This window comes from Felis catus, chromosome B3, assembly GCF_018350175.1.
Source record: "Felis catus isolate Fca126 chromosome B3, F.catus_Fca126_mat1.0, whole genome shotgun sequence".
In the NCBI taxonomy this organism is placed as follows: domain Eukaryota; kingdom Metazoa; phylum Chordata; class Mammalia; order Carnivora; family Felidae; genus Felis; species Felis catus.
The window spans coordinates 72244974-72257680 of NC_058373.1; the positions used below are offsets into that span (position 1 = coordinate 72244974).

Below are 12707 nucleotides of genomic sequence, written 5' to 3' on the forward strand. Positions count from 1 at the left end.
AAACTGGGCTACCAGAATAACTGTCTTACCTCACAGATAGGATAATGATCTTGTATAAGTAAGAGGTCTTTGTAAACTCCAAAGCCCTGTTATTTGAAGTGTGGCCTTTGGACCAACAGCATCAAAGTTACCCAGTAGCTTGTTAGAAATGAAAATTTCAGGTCCCATTCCAAGTTACTGAACCGCAACTTGCATTTTAACAAGATCTCCAGAGATTTATATGCATATTAAACTTTTAAAGGCATCACTATAGAACACTCTATAAATTAGTTTACTGCTTGAGGGAGAACCAAATATCACTTGGGGTTCAGTTTTGCTCTCCTATAAAAGGCCGTAAAGAACCAGGGGGGTGCCCACCTCTTTGAGTGACTGAACCCTCTACCCCAATTTCTTTAATAAGTGTAGTTTTAAGAAGGATAATTAAGAGGGGTGTGTGGTTAGCTCAGTTGGCTACGCATCTGACTCTTGATTTCAGCTCAGGTCATGATCTCAAGGTTTGTGGAATTGAGCTCTGTGCTGACAGCATGGAGCCTGCTTGGGATTCATATTCTCTCTCTCTCTCTCTCTCTCTCTCTCTCTCTCTCTCTCTCTCTCTCTCTCTCCCTTTCTGCCCCTCCCCTGCTCTCTTTCTCTCTCAAAATAAACTTAAAAAAAAAAAAAAAAAAGCATGTACTGGGCCCTAGCAGTGGGATGGGAGGAACTGGAGAGAAGAGGAGAAAGTTGCATGTTGGGAGAAAGATTACTTAAAATGATTTTCTGGGATAAGTGCAGGGGACCGAGTGTTCTTGGAGACAAGTAGAGAGCGTCTGTAATCCTGCAGGGAGGGGGGTGGGCTTTGAGCACATGAAGATTTAGATTTCTAGTTTAGGAGACGGGTTTCTCTTTCGCTACCTTTCCCCTTTTTGTAACAGAAAACGTGCTTCTGACATGGACATTCCTCTTGCTGGGCCATCCTGGCTTCTCTGGGGCCCACAGCCTCCTCTGTCATCATGCTGACAGGCTCAAAGCAAAGGTCTCTGGTGAATACAAATATTGCTGTGATGTGATGGAGAAGGTTCCAGGGCTGCCCACTGAGAAGAGCTGTAAGAAGAACAAGACCTATACCCACAGCATGTGCCCCAGCACAGGGGGCCTCTGTGAGGGCCCAACTGTGAGATGGGTAAGGAAGCGTGAATTTTACAAGTGCCACTTCAGCATCTTGTAAGTCTCTCTCTTTCTTTTTTTTTTTTTTTTGAAAGTTTATTTATTTTGAGAGAGACAGAGAGCAAGCGGGGGAGGGGCAGTTGGAGAGGGAAAGAGGGAGAATCCCAAGCAGGCTCCCACACTGCCAGCATGGAGCCTGATGTGGGGCTCGAATCCACGAACAATGATCTCATGATCTGAGCCGAAACCAGGAGTCTGGCACTCAACCGATTGAGCCACCCAGGAGCCCCCTTTCTTCTAAGTCTCTTAATACCATTTTGACCTAGAGGTTTGCCCCCGCACCGATACTATTCTTGGTATTACCTTCTGGAGGGATGTGCTCATGGTCTGTGTGGGGAAACATCCAATTTGCTTGGAAGAATAGTCTCTTCTCTGCACCCTCTCCTCGAGGGTGTCTGCTTGTTCTGCCCCACGCCCCTCCCCTGATTCCCACTGTGAGGTCTTGCTCAATCTAGCTGGTTTGAACTCTCCCCTCTCCCTCAGAACCTGGAGTGCCTCATTGTTCCTTGGTCCTATCCCCTGATCCTTATTCTCACCATCTGTCCTGGATATTTGTTAGAGGGAGAGGGGAGATGGCCTTATCATGAGCTCCCTTTGGGACCATTAGTGCTTGTCCTGATTGCCCTGTCCTGTTGGGAAAGCGAGCTGATGCTAAATACTTTCCTGGGATTTGGCCCTTTTTTTGGCTCAGGCTACTAAGTTGGAAGAGAAGGTCAGAGGGAGGCTTGTGAGCCTGGTGCACGCAGTTACACCCCCAGGGATGTGCTGAGCCCATTTTCCCACCTGCTGCTTTAATAAAATTCTCAAGGGCATAGCCGTGAATGACTCTGTGTCTGGGTTTCCAGCATCCTCTCATCTGAGGGAGGGCAGCTAACAGAGAGGGGTTTGCAGGGGAAACTTTCCTTTACAGAAACAAATCCCAGAGGCGTCAATACCAGCAGCGAGTAGGAGTCTCCCTGTCAGGAGACAGGAATGATGGGGCCCGGGGTGGACCTACCCCAAGTGGCACAGTCCCTTCTCTGATATCCCTCCAGCTGCCTCATCCCCTCTAGCTGTGCTGCTTTGAACACCTGTCTTTGAGGCTTCGCAGAAGATGTGAAGACATGTTGAAAAGACCACACGGAGTACTGAGAGAACAGGAAAATTAATCCAGAGAGGACATAATTAGCATAAATCTTACAAAGTGCAGATTCCCTAACTTGTTCCATTCTACCTGTCACCGCAAGGTACTAACACTCTGGTCCAGAAGGATGAGGAAAGATACCCAATACATCTACCGAGCATCCCCAGCATTCCAGAAACATTTGGTGGTGGCCATACTCTGGAAGGGGCAGGAAAAGGTAAGAGAGGTAGGAAGATGGCCACCCTGTATTTTATCTCCTCCAAAGAGCTTTCGGCTTTTAGAATCAATTCCTTTGTACCTCAGTGTAATATTTAAAATGTTCATTCTATCATCCCTACATTGTATGGTCTTTTGGTTACTAGAGTTCCCACAAGGAAATTGGTAAGGAAAAATTTAGGACCCATGAGTTCATTTGAAAATTTCAGGCTAAGTAGGGCAGAGTCTTTGCTGTTGGTTTGGCTCACTTTCTATTGTCCTTTGAGTAGCAAATGATTTTCTGTTAAAGATAAATCTAGATTCTTGTACTATATGTGAAAATAAATTTCAGATGGAATAAAAATATAAACAAACAAAACAAAACTATAAAATGTTAGAAGAAAATTTAGGATATTAGAAAATCTTGGGGTTGCGGTGAACTTCTCAAGCAAAACAGAAGCCCAGAATCCATAAGGAGAAACATTACTGCACTTAAATAAAAATTTTGGAATGAAAAGACAGAATAAACACAAAAAAATGGTACAGTTGGAAGAAAATATGTGTACTCATATCAGCAGATGACTTTTTAACATATAAAGATCTCTTATGAATTGAGAGGAAAAAGTCAACAATTCAATAAAAAATAGGTAAGTGATATAAACAGGCAAATGATAGAAGAACAATTCTGAACGGTAAATAAACCTAATAAAGGATACCCAATTTCTTTACTAATCAGAGAAATTAAAACAAAGATGAGCTAACAGATTGGCAAAACTTAGTTGATATGATCTAGTAGAGGTGAGAATGGGCATTCATACATACATATACAAACACACATTATATTATATATATAGTTGACATATAATGTGGAATATATATTAACTTTATTCAACACAATGAATCAGGAGCATTAATTGGTATAGCTTTTGGAGAAATAACACATTACTATCTTCTAATATTAACAGTACGCAAACAATATTGTATTATAATAATCAAACTTGCTAAGAGACTAGATCTTAATTATTCTAACCACTAAAAAGAAATGGTAATTATGTGACAGGATAGAGGTGCTAGTTATCACTGCAATGACAGTCATATAGTGTATAAATGTGTCAAATCAATATATTTTAAAGTTATTTTTTAGTAATCTCTCTACCCAATGTGGGGCTAGAACTCACAGCCCCGCGATCAAGAGTCACACGTTCTTCCTACTGAGCCACCCAGGTGCCCCTCAAATCAATTTGTTGTACACCCAAAATTGACACAATGTTATATATGCCAAATGTCTTTCAATTACCCGCCCCCAACCTCACCCAAACCAATATAACGATGCTTATATGAGTGTTTTATGCAAGCTACTTTGACAAGAGTGTTACTTTAGAGAATGAATGTAACAGCTCTCCTCTGATGTAATTAGAAGAGTAGCTGAAAACAGATGTAATAAAGGTGTTTATAAGAAAATCAAAACTTTATGTCCTCTTTGATGTTAAAAATTCAAACTTCTAAAATCTATTTCTTAAAGATTTTATTATTTTTTAAAGTTTATTTATTTATTCTGTGAGAGAGAGAGAGAGAGAGAGAGAGAGAGAGAGAGAGAGAGAATGAATATGCAGGGGAGGGGCTGAGAGAAAGGGAGTGAGAGAATGCCAAGCAGGCTCTGAGCTGTCAGTGCAGAGCCTGACATACAGCTCCATCCCATGAACCTGAGCTGAGTGAAATCAAGAGTCAGATGCTCAGCTGCTTGAGCCACCCAGGCACCGCTAAGGTTTTATTTTTAAGTAATCTCTACACCCAACGTGGGGCTCAGACTCACATCCCCAAGATCAAGAGTTGCATGTTGTACCAACTGAGCCTGCCAGGGACCCCTAAAATCTATTTTCTTTTAAAAAGTACTAATATCTAAAGATAAATGCATTTGGATATTGATTTTAGCTTTGTTCTTAGTGACAAAAACTCAAAGCAATCTAAATACCCACCAAAGATGAATGATTAAATAAATTATGGAAACCCATTCGGAGGCATTTTGTGCAGCTATTCAGAAAAAGTGAGTTGGATCCATATGTATTGACCTGAAGGAAGATGCATTACACATTGTAATGTGGAGAGGGGGAAAACAAACTGTAGAAGAATGTATATAGTCTGATAGCAAATTTGAAAAGGAAAACAAAAATCTATACATGCTTATTGGTATTTCTATACATTTCTAGAAACATAAAGTTAAGGAAGGCTACCACAAGCCTTTAACATAGTTATCTCAGGGAATAAGATGAGAGGGGGATTAATTAGTTAAGTTTTATTTATTTATTTATTTATTTATTTACTTATTTAAAAGATGTTTATTTTTGAGGGAGGAGGGGCAGAGAGAGAGAGGGAGACAGAGAATCTGAAGCAGGGCCTGCATTGTCAGTGCAGAACTCGACGCGGGGTTCGAATTCACAAACCGTGAAATCGTGACCTGAGCTGAAGATGGACACTTAATGGATAAGCCACCCAGGAGCCCCTATTTTTAATTTTTTCATTAATTTATGAAAAAAATGTAAATACTGTTTTTAAATGTTTATTTATTTATCCTTGTTTATTTATTTGAGAGAGAGAGAGAGAGAGAGAGAGAGAGCGAGCTGCTGAAGGGTACAGAGAAAGGGAGAGAGAGAATCCCAAGCAAGCACCCTGCTGTCAGTGCAGCGCCAGACTCGGGACTCTGTCTCACAAACCATGAGATCATGGCCTGAGTGGAAATCAAGAGTCGAGTGCCTAACTGACTGAGCCACCCAGGCACTCCTTATTTTTATTTTTTTAAAGTTTATTTTTTATTTTGAGAAAGAAAAAGAGAGAGACACAGAGAGAGAATGCATGCATAAGTTGTGTGGGGGAGGCGGGGGGGGGTTGTGGACAGAGAGAAGGAGACAGAACCCCAAGCAGACCCTGAGCTACCGGCACAGAGCCTGTTGCAGGGCTTGAATTCACAAACTGTGAGATCATGACCTAAGCCTGAGGTCTAGAGTCGGACACTTAACCTACTGAGCCATCCAGACACCCCAAAGGGGCTAAATTTATTTAAAAAAAACCCCTCTTTTGTGCTTTTAAACATGTTACAATGAACATGTACTACTCTTGTTGTTTAATATGCACGAATGTGAGAGACATTGCTAAAAGCAAAATAAAAGAGGGAAGAACTAAAGGATGGATATGTTCATGATTGTGGGACAAAGTAAGGTTGGCAGGGGTAAAGAAGGGCAAGTTATGGGGCGCCTGGGGGGCTCAGTCGGATAAGCCTCCAACTTCGGCTCAAGTTATGATCTTGCAGTTCGTGAGTTAGAGCCCCACATTAGGCCTGCTGCTCTCAGATCTTCTGTTTCTCTCTCTCTCTCTGTCCCTCCCCTGCTTGCGCTCTGTCAAAAACAAATCAAACATTAAAAAAAAAAAAAAAAGAGTAAGTTATGCAGAAAAAGATTAATGAAATAGAAAAACATGACCCTGAAGGAAATAGAGATTCTATAAAACAGAAAAGTATTAAAAAATAATTGGCAATTTAGGGGCACCTGAGTGGCTCAGTCTGTTAACCATTGGACTCTTGGTTTTGGCTCAGGTCACGGTCTCACGGTTTGTGAGTTCAAGCACTGAGTTGGGCTCTGCACTGATGGTGAGGCGCCTGCTTGGAATTCTCTCTCTCCCTCTCTCTGCCTCTCCACCAGTCACGAGTATGCAGGTACTCTCCCTCAAAAATAAATAAATATACTTAATAAAATAAAATAAAATATTTTTTAAAAAGAGGTAGTTCTTGAAAATGAAAATATGCTTGGTGAAATGAAAATTTTATTGGAAGGGGAAGATAAACTCAAGCGAATCACCCAGGAGAAAGAATAAAAAGTCACAGATGAGAAATAAGAGTGTAAAAGAAAGAGAGAATGAATCCTGGAAGTCCAACATTTGATTAATAGGCATTCTAGAGAGAATAAGAAAATTAGAGGGGAGGAAATTATCAAGGATACAATAATATACACTTTCTCAGAGCTGAAGGGAGACAAAATTTCAAAATCAGTGTTCACAAAAGTCAGAGCAGGAGGAATGAAATAAGATTTAGGCACACTGTGAAATTTCAGAATACTGAAGATATAAAAGAGATTGTAAAAGCCTCCAGAGAGTTTACCAACAAAGAAATGAGAATTAGACTAGCATCGGAGTTTTGGTTAGCAAGAGTGGATGCTGGATGACAGCTAAAACAAGGTCATGAAAGACAGCAGTGATTTTCAGCTAAGAATTCCATACTTATCCAAATATTTAATTAAGTAAAAGGGCAGAAGAAGGATATTTTTTTTTTTTTGACGTAAGGTCTCACCCAACGTGGGTTTTGAACTCACCACCCTGAGATCAAGAGTCACTGGCTTCACCAACTGAGCTAGCCAGGTGCCCCAAGGACACTTTTAAATGTTAGGATCCAGAAGTTTTACAGTCCATGTACTGTTTATTAGAAAGTTATTTTAAGATTCATTCTATAGGGGCTCCTGGGTGGCTTAGTTGGTTAAGCATCTGACTTTGGCTCAGGTCATAATCTCATGGTTCATGAGTTCAAGGCCCACATTGGGCTCACTGACGTCAGTGTGGAGCCTGTTTGGGATCCTCTCTCCCTCTCTCTCTGCCACCCCCTCCCCCCGCTTGTGCTCTTTCTCCCCCTCAAAAAAATCCATTCTATAAAAATGAACATGAAAAACAAACAAATAAAAAAGATTAAGACACAGATGTCAGATAACAAAGGATCCAATCTATAAGAAATACCCAGGATGACAGTTGTGGCAGCCAATGAGAGCAACCAGTACAGCCTGAGATGGAGGGCAGAGGTCTCAAAGGGAGTTCTCTAGAGGAAAAACAGAATTCCTTAGAATAGAAATGATGATTAGGAGTTAGTCAAAACTTGAGGATAAAGAAATGGAGAGCAAGAAAACATGAAAGGTAGCCAATTAAAATGTGTAGAGTCATAGCATTCTCTTTTTTTTTTTAATTTTTTTTTCAACGTTTATTTATTTTTGGGACAGAGAGAGACAGAGCATGAACGGGGGAGGGGCAGAGAGAGAGGGAGACACAGAATTGGAAACAGGCTCCAGGCTCTGAGCCATCAGCCCAGAGCCTGACGCGGGGCTCGAACTCACAGACCGCGAGATCGTGACCTGGCTGAAGTCGGACGCCCAACCGACTGCGCCACCCAGGCGCCCCAGTCATAGCATTCTTAACTGGCTGTGTGAACAATATTTACACAGTCATAATGTAACATCCTTTAGGTAAATGATTGGTAATGGTTTTCTATATTTGGAATCACCATAAACAGAGTAAGGCAAGTCTACTAATGGTTATGGAATAAAATAGAAATATTATTGATTTTGACACTTAGGAAGTACAGATGACAGAAGTTGGGAGGTGCAAGAAGGGCAGGGGTGCTAACTGTCTCCTTTTATAAAGTGAAGGGGCAAGAGATTTACTTATATTCATTCACTAATTCAACAAGTACTTACTGAAGTAAGCCCAATGCCCAACATGGGGCTTGAACTCAAGACTCTGAGATCAAGAGTCATATGGTATACTGACTGAGCCAGCCAGGCGCCCCTCCAGGTAGGTACTCTTCTTAGTGCTGGAGATTCAGTGGTGAACAAACCAGACAGATCTCTGCCTACTTACAGAGGCAATGATAGGAGAGTTACACTGACAATTCTAGTCTTGTGTGGATAATGGATGGTAAATTGGTAAGCAGGGCATCCCAAGATTGCAAAATGGAGTACATGCCTGGTATGACAGTCCTAGGGGTACCACTGGGATCTCTCTTCAAGAAGTAGGCCAGAGGTGCCTGGGTGGCTCAGTTTGTTAAGCATCCAACTTAGGCTCAGGTCATGATTTCACTGTGTGAGCTCAAGCCCTGCTTTAGGCTCTGTATTCTCTTCCTCTCTCTCTCTACCTCTCACTTGTGCGCTCTTTCAAAAATTAAAAAAAAAATTAAAAAAAAAAAAGGAAAGAAATAGGCTAGGGGTGCCTGGGTGGCTCAGTCAATTAAGCACCTGACTCTTGGTTTCAGCTCAGGTCATGATCTCACAGTTCGAGTTCAAACCCTGTGTTGGGCTCTGCGCTGACAGTGAAGAGCCTGCTTGGAATCCTCTCTCTCTTCCTCTCTGTCCTTCCCTTGCTTGTGTTCTCTTTCTCTCTCTCAAAATCAATGAACTTTATAAAAAAGAAAGAAGGAAACAGGCTAGTATAGACCGGCCAGTGAGAAAGTAAACTTTCACCTCTCAGGAAAGGGAAGATGACATTGAGGTTTCTATACGGCTATTTTAATTCAGATTCTTCAGGAAGTAGACTCTAAGAATCAGAACAGCAGGCCCAGAGAGATGAGGAAGAAGAGTGGGTAGGAAGAGGTTTAGACTGCAGTCTGCAGTTCTGAGGTCTCAGGCAGCCCAGTGGGAGCCCTGGGGCAGAGACTGCCTAATTTGGAGTCCGGCAACTATAGCCTGATCTTACTGTCCCCACTGCCTCAGTCACTGGCGGGGGACAGCCTGGTTTCAAAGCTGAAGTGTCCCAAAGACTGGTAATGGCATCTCTTGCAGCTGATTTCTAGAAATGCATCCATTTGGTCACGTATCAAAGTTGAGAAGCTTTTTTTTTTTTTTTTTTTTTTTTTAGTATTTATTTATTTTTGGGAGAGTGCAAGCAGGTGAGGGGCAGAGAGAGGGAGACAGAGGATTGGAAGCGGGCTCTGCGCTGACAGGCTGACAGCAGCGAGCCAGATGTGGGGCTCAAACCCAAGAACAGTGAGATCATGACCTGAGTTGAAGTCAGACACTCAACCGACTGCACCACTCAGGTGCCCTGAAAGTTGAGAAGCTTTTAAGCATCTGCTTAAGATGACTTCCAGGGTTAGATTTTTGCCTTCTGGTGTATATACCTACTTCCAGTTATTCAAAAAAATTTTTTTTCAACGTTTATTTATTTTTGGGACAGAGAGAGACAGAGCATGAACGGGGGAGGGGCAGAGAGAGAGGGAGACACAGAATCGGAAACAGGTTCCAGGCTCCGAGCCATCAGCCCAGAGCCTGACATGGGGCTCGAACTCACGGACCGCGAGATCGTGACCTGGCTGAAGTCGGACGCTTAACCGACTGCGCCACCCAGGCGCCCCTACTTCCAGTTATTCAAACACAATCAAAATTTCTTCTAGGTACTAATGTGAAGGAATTTTGCAAATGTAATTAAAGGTCCCAAATGAATTGATCTTAAAATAGGAAGATTATCCTTTGTGGGCCTAGATTAATCGGGTGAGTCCTTAAAAAGGACTGAATTCTTCATTGGGAGAGAGATTTGAGACACAAGAAGGATTCTAGGTGAGGTAGAGTTCTGTTTTTGGCTTTAAAGATGGAAGAGGCCAGGGATGCCTCTTCCAGTGGCTCAGTCAGTTAAGCATCTGACTCTTGATTTCTACTCAGGTCATGATCTCATGGTTCATGGGTTTAAGCCCCACATGGAGTTCTGTACTGACAGTGTGGAGCCTGCTTGGGATTCTCTCCCTCCCTCTCTGTCAAAATAAACTTAAAACAAATAAACTTAAACAACTTAGAAAAAAATATGGAAGAGGCCATGTGGCAAGGAATTTGGGTAGCTTCTTGAAGCTGAGAGTGCCCTCTACCTGACAGCCCACAAGGGAACAGGGACCTAAGTCCAATAATTGCAAGGAACTGAATTCTGCCACAACCTTGTGATCCTGGAAGAGAACCTTGACCTCCAGATGAGAATGCAGCTCAGGGACACCTTGATTTTAGCCTAGTGAGATACTGAGCAGAGAACCAAGTCATGTGGTGTTTGGATTGTTGACCTACAAAACCGTGAGCTAATAAATGGGCTTTGTTTTCAGCTGTTAAGTTTGTGATCACTTGTTACACGGCGATTGAAAACTAACAATGGCCATCATAGTAGATTAAATCCAAACTTCTTACGTAGTTTCCAAGGTTTTCTGTGCTCCAACCCTTGCCTGCACCTGTGTTATAACCGTGTACTCTCTCCCCCATACACTACACTTCAATGACATCCCTTTCCTTTCAAACATGACAAACTCTTATCCACCCCAGGGCCTTGTACTAGCCTTTCCCTCTATTCAGAAAACTTTTTCCTGAGATTTCCATAGCTATGGCTTTCAAAAAGTCTTTTATTATGGACATTTACAAACATACTTGAGTAATGAGAGCAGCGAAATGACACCTCATGTTAAGTCAGCTTCAATGAACATATGGCCTAAGTTTTTCATCTATATTTCTCCTTAATCTTTCCCCAGCCCCGTTCCTTACTGTATTTTTATTTTTTAACTGTGGTTAAATACATATAACATTTACCAGCCTAACCATTTTTTAAAAAATGTTTATTTATTTTTGAGAGAGAGAGAGCACGAGAGAGAACGAGCTGGAGAGGGGCAGAGAGAGATGGAGACACAGAACCTAAAGCAGGATCCAGTCTCTGAGTGGTCAGCACAGAGCCCAAAGCCCAGTGCAGGGCTCAAAACCACTAGCCATGAAATCATGACATGAACTGAGGTCAGATGCTTAACTGACTGAGCTACCCAGGTGCCCCTACCAGCTTAACCATTTTTTAAACATACAGTTCAGTAGTGTTAAGTATATTCACACTCTTGTGCAACCATCTCTGGAACTCCTTTCATCCTGCAGAACTGAACCTCTACCTACTAAACAACAACTCCCCACTCTCCCCTCTCCTCAGCCCCCGGCAACCACCATTCTACTTTCTGTCTCTATGAATTTGACTCTTCTAGGAATTCATTTAAATGAAATCATATAGTATTTGTCTTTTTGTGACTGGCTTATTTCACGTAGCATAATATCTTAAAGATTTATCCATGTTGTAGCATGTGTCAGAATTTCCTCCTTTTACAAGGCTGTATAGGGGCGCCTGGGTGGCGCAGTCGGTTAAGCGTCCGACTTCAGCCAGGTCACGATCTCGCGGTCCGAGAGTTCGAGCCCCGCGTCAGGCTCTGGGCTGATGGCTCGGAGCCTGGAGCCTGTTTCCGATTCTGTGTCTCCCTCTCTCTCTGCCCCTCCCCCGTTCATGCTCTGTCTCTCTCTGTCCCAAAAATAAATAAAAAACGTTGAAAAAAAAATTAAAAAATAAAAGGCTGTATAATATTCCAATGTATGTGTATATCACATTTTGTTTATCCAGTCATCCATCAATGGACACTTTTGGCTATTGAGAACAATGCAGCGATGAACATGGGTGTACAAATATCTCTTGGAGACCCAGCTTTCAATTCTTTTGGGTATGTACCCAGAAATGGAATTGCTGAGTCATTTGGTAATTCTACTTATAATTTTTTTAGGAATCCCCATACTGTTTTCCATAGTGCCTGCACCATTGTTCATCCTACTGTACAACAGCCAAGAAGCCCACAGGAATCTTAAACTGACATTAGTCCTTCCTGCAAGCTCATGCCTTGGATAGCAGCCTCAGAGCCACAAGGAAATGTAAGTTCCTGATATGACTTTCCCAACACCCTTTGTGATCAACAGTCTCCCCTGCCTCCTAGCACCTTCCTCTTATGTGTCATTTATTTTTTAAAGTTTTAAAAAATGTTTATTTTTAAGAGAGAGAGAGAGAGAGAGAGAGAGAGAGAGAGAGAGAGAGAATGAGAGAGAGAGAGCACTTGAGCTGGGGAGGGGCAGAGAGACAGAGGCTCTGTGCCACCAGTGAAGAGCCTGATATGGGGCTCGAATCCATGAACCATGAGATCATGACCTGAGCCAAAGTCCAATGGTCAACTACCTAAGTCACCCAGGAATTCCCCCTTATGTATCCTTTAAATAAGACTCCTCTGTGGCTTACTAAAATCCTGCTCTTTTGGTTCGAATAATCTGGCTTTAGTTTAGGAACCCCAAAACATTCCACCTACTGACCTGAAAAAAGACATGTGCCCCAGGTCCTGCCTCTGTTTGTTTTCTGCCTTGACCTCCCATGTGACTCCTTGAGGCATGCTGGGTAATTCTTCCAGGACCTGTGAGTGATAAAGTTCTCTATTTCAATCCTCTTGTAGTCTGTTGTACTACAAATTACCATCCATCATCCTATGCTCCACTTAATACACGTTAATTTAACAAATTCATAGTAGAGTCCAGTCTACTTTTTAAACAAATGTGGGACACCTGGGTGG

At 42.2% G+C, this 12707-nt stretch overlaps 1 long non-coding RNA gene across 2 annotated transcripts in view; it reads right to left on the reverse strand.

Moving 5' to 3' along the window:
• The window catches only part of LOC123386003, a 37876-nt gene that overhangs the window by 5841 nt on the left and 19328 nt on the right, over positions 1-12707 (reverse strand). The window contains exons 3-4 of one of the 2 annotated variants that reach the window (XR_006599386.1): positions 12454-12551; positions 1413-2330 (exon numbers count right to left, since the gene is read on the reverse strand). This is a non-coding gene — a long non-coding RNA (uncharacterized LOC123386003). Of the gene's footprint in view, positions 1-1412; positions 2331-12453; positions 12552-12707 lie in introns of those variants that run through there. The other variant, XR_006599385.1, reaches the window with a different exon arrangement.